At 41.4% G+C, this 6405-nt stretch overlaps 1 non-coding gene across 1 annotated transcript; it reads left to right on the forward strand.

Moving 5' to 3' along the window:
* Positions 1–2844: 2844 nt before the first annotated feature.
* On the forward strand, positions 2845–2916 carry TRNAQ-UUG (transfer RNA glutamine (anticodon UUG)). The gene has a single exon. It is a non-coding gene; the product is annotated as a tRNA-Gln (tRNA).
* Positions 2917–6405: the final 3489 nt, after the last annotated feature.

Below are 6405 nucleotides of genomic sequence, written 5' to 3' on the forward strand. Positions count from 1 at the left end.
ATCAAAGCTCTTAACACAAGTATCCATTACATATTAAACTGAATCTGTCTGCGAGAAATTTCATTTAATAATTATTCACTTAATAATATCACTTACGTCAGAAAACGGAGAAAAGACAGAATGATACCTATGAGCACTATGCAAAAATTTTGTGGTGATTTCAGTCTCTTTTTTCATTCTCGTAGGAAAACATGTTGATACACCTACCTGTCTAATCCTTCCTCTCACACTTCTGTCCGCTCACTTTCTCTTTAAACCTTCTCTTTGTCAGAATAATCCCCTAATAAAACAGAGTTCCCCTGTAGTATGTTTCACATTGCACTATATATATTCACCCTATTCACTCCACCGTTTCACACTTTCTCCTATTTCAGTTTTCCCTTATTTGATATCGAATTAGTCTCTTTTCCATAAGTATCTATTTCTCATTTGATCCTCGCTTACGTCTCACGTTATCCATTTGTTGGTGGTGATCTCTTCTGCCACTGTGCCTTGCTTAGGGTAAGGATCCTGCCAGCTATAACCTTTAACACTCATATAATAAACAAAGACAAATGATCTTTTTGTTTGATAAATGGAGATCCGCTTAGCCCCCCTTCCCTCTCTCTCCCTCTCTCTCCCTCTCTCTCCCTCGCTCAAGTATTGGCGACTGTCATCCGGGTGGGCAATTCTCATAACCTGGATGAGGTGGGGGAGCCATGGTCTATCCTGATGGTGGTGATATTCCTTGATCAAGACGGTAAAGACACCTTCGACCCGACGGTATAGCCACTGAACAACATGACTCAAACCCCTGAAGCACAATATGACGTATGGCACGACCCCTGAACACAATGGCACGACCCCTGAACACAATGGCACGACCCCTGAACACAATGGCAGGACCCCTGAACACAATGGTACGAACCCTTGAAACACGAAGGACACGATCCCTGAACACAATGGTACGAACCCTTGAAACACGAAGGACACGATCCCTGAACACAATGGCACGACCCCTGAACACAATGGCACAACCCCTGAACACAATGGTACGAACCCTTGAAACACGAAGGACACGATCCCTGAACACAATGGTACGAACCCTTGAACACAATGGCACGACCCCTGAACACAATGGTACGAACCCTTGAAACACGAAGGACACGACCCCCGAACACAATGGTACGAACCCTTGAAACACGAAGGACACGATCCCTGAACACAATGGTACGAACCCTTGAAACACGAAGGACACGATCCCTGAACACAGTGGCATGACTGACCCTTAAGCAAGACGGTTTGACCTTTAAGAATGATAACCTTACCTTATACCTCACTGTCAAAGGTGTGGCAGAAGGTGTGTGAGATATATCATTTTCACTGAAAAATAAGAACATATCATCGCTAAATAAGTCATAGAATATATAATATATGTATACATGTGTGTTTAAAACGATATGAAAATTAAGTATAAACCACTCTGTATGCATGTGTAGTACGTCATCTCTCTAGTATTATTATTCTGCCTTCCGTCTCCAGGGGTACGTTTTTGAAATACCACGAGTAAGTGAACCGTGGTTGGCTGCGTCCGTAGACTTTTCGCCTCCGCCGCGCGGGAACTGGAGTGAGCGTTCCACCTACTCCCATCCCCAGCCCAAGCCTGTGTATACCCCTGCCATCTGTTACTGCCTGAGTAGCACGCATGAGCCCTCCCTAACGCTCCTGTTAAGACAATAGACTAAGATGTCTTGCTGAAGTATTATAGTATCAAAGAGAAACATTACTCACTCTAATAATGCTTTCTCAGATATTTCATCTGACACTCGAATCATAGGACTGAGACAACATATTGGATACCTTTCCTGGGGTTTACAATAATGATCATGATATCAATCAAACATTAGATATTGATCAATGCGATCAAAAGTCCAATGCAACAAAGCAGGATGAGAGAGTTGCTTTTATAAGGATTTAATAGATTATGAGTTTTCAATTAACACTGAAATGGAACCATGGTTTTCTCATCATTTGATAGATTCTCTATGAACATTAATTCATAAATGGATGTCGCGAGACTGATCAAAACCAGACGACATGCAGGGCATTTGTCGTGCATCATGCAAGAGCTTCATCAAGCTTGCAACACGGCAGCAACTTTGCGACTCTGCAACCCGGCTGCAGTAATGAGCAGCGTCGCAGAGAGGACAGACTCATTAGGGCAAGATGTCCCAAACACTTGCAGGCCTGAGACCTGACTCTACTCACACCTCATTTTTTCCCTAACTTGATTTCGCTCTGTTTCGTTTTTAATGAGTACATATCATTCGAATGATCTAGATTGATTATACAACCCTATATTATACAACCCTATATTATACAACCCTATATTATACAACCCTATATTATACAACCCTATATTATACAACCCTATATTATACAACCCTTTTAGCCTTTGGGGCTACACTCTACGTAGGCAGGGGCAGGGTAATGGTGACTCCTTTGGAGCGAGATAGTCCCAGAACCTGACTGTACTCCTTTCCGTTCAGTGATGATGATACATCCTGGCCGAAGGTGGCTTCTCACGAGGTGCGTAACCCCTAGCAGGCGGAGTACGGTAACACCATCATCGAATATCTTTAACCACGTTTGCTGACAAAAGATAAATCGTTAATATTGTAGTTTATATGAGTAAGAATTACTTACTATTCCTTATGTTCAAACACCTACAATATACCTGATATCTTTTTGTTAAATCATATTCGGTGTATCTACTCATACACACACACACACACACACACACACACACACACACACACACACACACACACATACAAACACTCAAAAACACAGATATTGTATATCGGTCCTATGGTGTAATGGTTAGCACTCTGGACTTTGAATCCAGCGATCCGAGTTCGAGTCTCGGTAGGACCTGATTCAAATGAACATTATGTTTAAGGTATGGGGTCCCATGGGGGAAGATTTCCTTCCTGTATAGTACAAAGAATAGATTGCACACACACATAAATACACACAAATACGCCATATATATATATATATATATATATATATATATATATATATATATATATATATATATATGTGTGTGTGTGTGTGTGTGTGTGTGTGCGTGTGTGTGTGTGTGTGTGTGTTTGTCACTTTATCTATCATTTTCATGCTTCTCGCTTATCTCAGAACTCGTCATTCTTTCCTGTGAACTGTATATTGTCTCCCCTCTTCTATTCCTCATCTTAATCTCCATCTCCTTCCTTTGTTTTCTTCCTCCCCTTCTCTGAGTCTCGTATCTCCCTCCACGATCACACTTCTCTACTCACCAGTCTTTCTGATTTCCTCGTCTTTCTCATTCTATGTCTCTAAGTCTTGTTCTTTCCCAAGTCTCATTGTTCCCCAACCTTCACCTTCCTCTCACCTATTCTCCCTCTTTTCCTCCTCCTCCTCCTCCTCAAGTCTTTCCTCTTCTCCTCGCCCTTGCATCGTCCTCTTTCCCTCCCCCCCAAGCCTTCTTCCTTCCCTCCCTCTCCCTCCCTCTCTCTCTTACTCTCCCGCACTCCTCCCACAGTATCTCTCTCTACCACGAACCATATATTCTCTCGTATCATTTCCATCGGACGTCTGGGTGGGGACGGAATGACGCTATAGCAATCCTGTTGACATTTCGCTCGGCTGGGAGTGGGGTGAAAGCCATCATTTCATGTGATACGAATATTTCCACAAGTCTAATGATGCAGTTCATCAGCTAAGGGTCGTTTAGCGCGGCTATATACCAATCAATGTCTGTCAAGGTTTTCTGAGTTTTCTTGGAGGGGTGTTTATGGATCGACATCCATGCTAACATACATATAGAGAGAAAATCGAGTGGCTGTTCGTGTCAGAAACACACTTAAAGACATATCTATGTACATAGGTGCGAATGCATGTGAACACATGAGCAAGTTTACAGAAATACACACACACACACACACACACACACACACACACACACACACACACACACACACACACACACACACACACACACACACACACACACATTCACACACATTCACACACTTACATTCACAAAACTTGTACACTATAACGTGTAAATATATATAAACTTAGCCACACATTTTGATCATCACCTATATGAACATTTACACAGACATATGCTAAAAAAAGGAACTTGTACATATACATCGAGAATCATGATACGAGTATACTCATGGGAAAAACAAGCACCCACAGATATTATGGATATTTAGGGTAATATCTAAATATGGGAAATAATAAATAGTTTCCCCATGAACGACCATAGCTAAATGAAAATGATGTAAATATTTGCCTTCATGGTTGCTCATCAGTAATTAGCTCCGGCATTTCTTTCCCATAAAACTATGGTAAACATGCCCTGTTATATTTTGCAAAAATGCAGTATTTACAACCACACTGAAAATCGAGCAATTAAAAGCCTGATGTAAAAGCTTATTATAAGCTGTTTTTCACTATAAAAAACCCTCTTTGGCCTTGACCATAATCAAATTCATATCATAACCCGATTGTCTGCTGTTGGAATACAACAATAATCCTATCTTCCTTATCAATGTTGTTTCTTCTTATCTCTAGAGATACCTGATGTCTTACCGTGTTGTGCCCCTTTCCATTGTGCCCCTTTCCAAAGTCAGATATCTAAAGTTATCTAACAGAAATGATACTAACCCCGTGTCACGTTCACAAAAGGCGTCTACGACGGGAGAGACAGAACAGTGGAGCGGAAATCCTCCCCTCAGTTTCTAGACCAGTGGACCAGCTACCACGACCAGGATTCGAACCTATGCTGGTTTGATCCCAAGCGGCCCCGTGCATGCGTGACGGTCAGTAACGCTAACCACTACACCACAGAGGTCCATGTGTGTGTGTGTGTGTGTGTGTGTGTGTGTGTGTGTTTCTGTGTCTGTTTGCCTGTGTGTGTTTGTGTGTGTCTGTGTCTACGTGTTGTCTGACCGTCTCTTTCCCTTAGTAATGCGCTTCCCCTTAAGCCCCGAGGCAAGTATACCCAACCATTATTTACAATTACACTGGTGCAAACTGCTCTCTTGCACTAATTTGACCTTCTCTTTGGATAATTCCTCGAGTGTGTCTCTCATAAAATCATTAAGCCATTCCCACAGATCATAAAGTGAAGAGGAATTATACATTCCAAGGAAGTAAATATCGTTTCTTAAACTCTTTGTATTGGGCTGGAACTCTATGGACGAAATTCCCATTTTGTAACAATGTTTTGAACGACTCTATGTCGATTACGACTACTTTCTTAATGACGTGTTTAATAAATATGGGAACAGGTTATTCGTTTATTTATGTTCTTGGTCTAACTTCCCTCGGGAGAATACTTAGTGCCTCTTAAAGTTGACCTTATTTGATAAAAGTACATTGAAATTTCTCCAAAGTATCTTTACGAAAGCGTTTCAACTGTTCTTAATGCCCAGATAATTTGTGACTTGAGCTTAATGGCTCAAAGTGAAATTAACATAATCAGTTGAAATACGAAGTTCTTAGTCGAGGGGTAAATTTCCTCTTAGGTTTATTCACCAGTAAGTTTTTAACTTTACTGGAGCCTCGCTAAGGGGGGGGAGGCATTTGCTGAAATATTCGTTGATGTATATGTCTGTATCCCTATCTAGACCATTAATCTCTGATCAAATTACGTGTACACTATACACACAACACCTCAGCTCATCTTTCATCACTAAACCCTAGTTATTTTCAGGACGATTATCTTTAAATGCGTTCCTTTTTTTTTTTCAATCGACTCCCACTAAGTTTCATCTACTTTAGTCGAATACTTCCTCTCTCACACTCCTGAAGGCTGACTTTTGCACCATCTTTTTTTTTTACTCTCTTCCTCAAATCATTTTCTATCCATCTGCCACACCTTCAACACCGCTAATTCAATATTCATTCTGACCCTTTCTAATAAACAGCGAAATCTCAATCAAAACACAGCTATCCTCTTAAATTGAAATTAATGAAAGCGTAATCAAAGAGCTATTGAACCGATTCTAGTTTCACCTCATTTCCCTGTACGAGGAGTCATTCTGACAGCGCCCACCATCTCCCTTTGATGCAATTTATGCAATACCTTCTGTGTGTGTGTGTGTGTGTGTGTGTGTGTGTGTGTGTGTGTGTGTGTGTGTGTCTGTGTGTGTGTAAATACACTGACACACATTTACAACCTACATGTAATGCTTCGTGAACAAAGTCTTCTAAAGCGGATCACATGCCCTCGGTACAGAGCAGCTTAACAGCGCTACAAGAGACTCTTGGTTCTTCTACCTGAAGACTTTTGAGCGCCATACATCCGGCATTCACGAGCACGTCCCGTGGAACTTAAATATTCGAGGGCGACATGGAAATTCACTCGCT

The sequence above is a fragment of the Panulirus ornatus genome, chromosome 63, assembly GCF_036320965.1.
Source record: "Panulirus ornatus isolate Po-2019 chromosome 63, ASM3632096v1, whole genome shotgun sequence".
Lineage (NCBI taxonomy): Eukaryota > Metazoa > Arthropoda > Malacostraca > Decapoda > Palinuridae > Panulirus > Panulirus ornatus.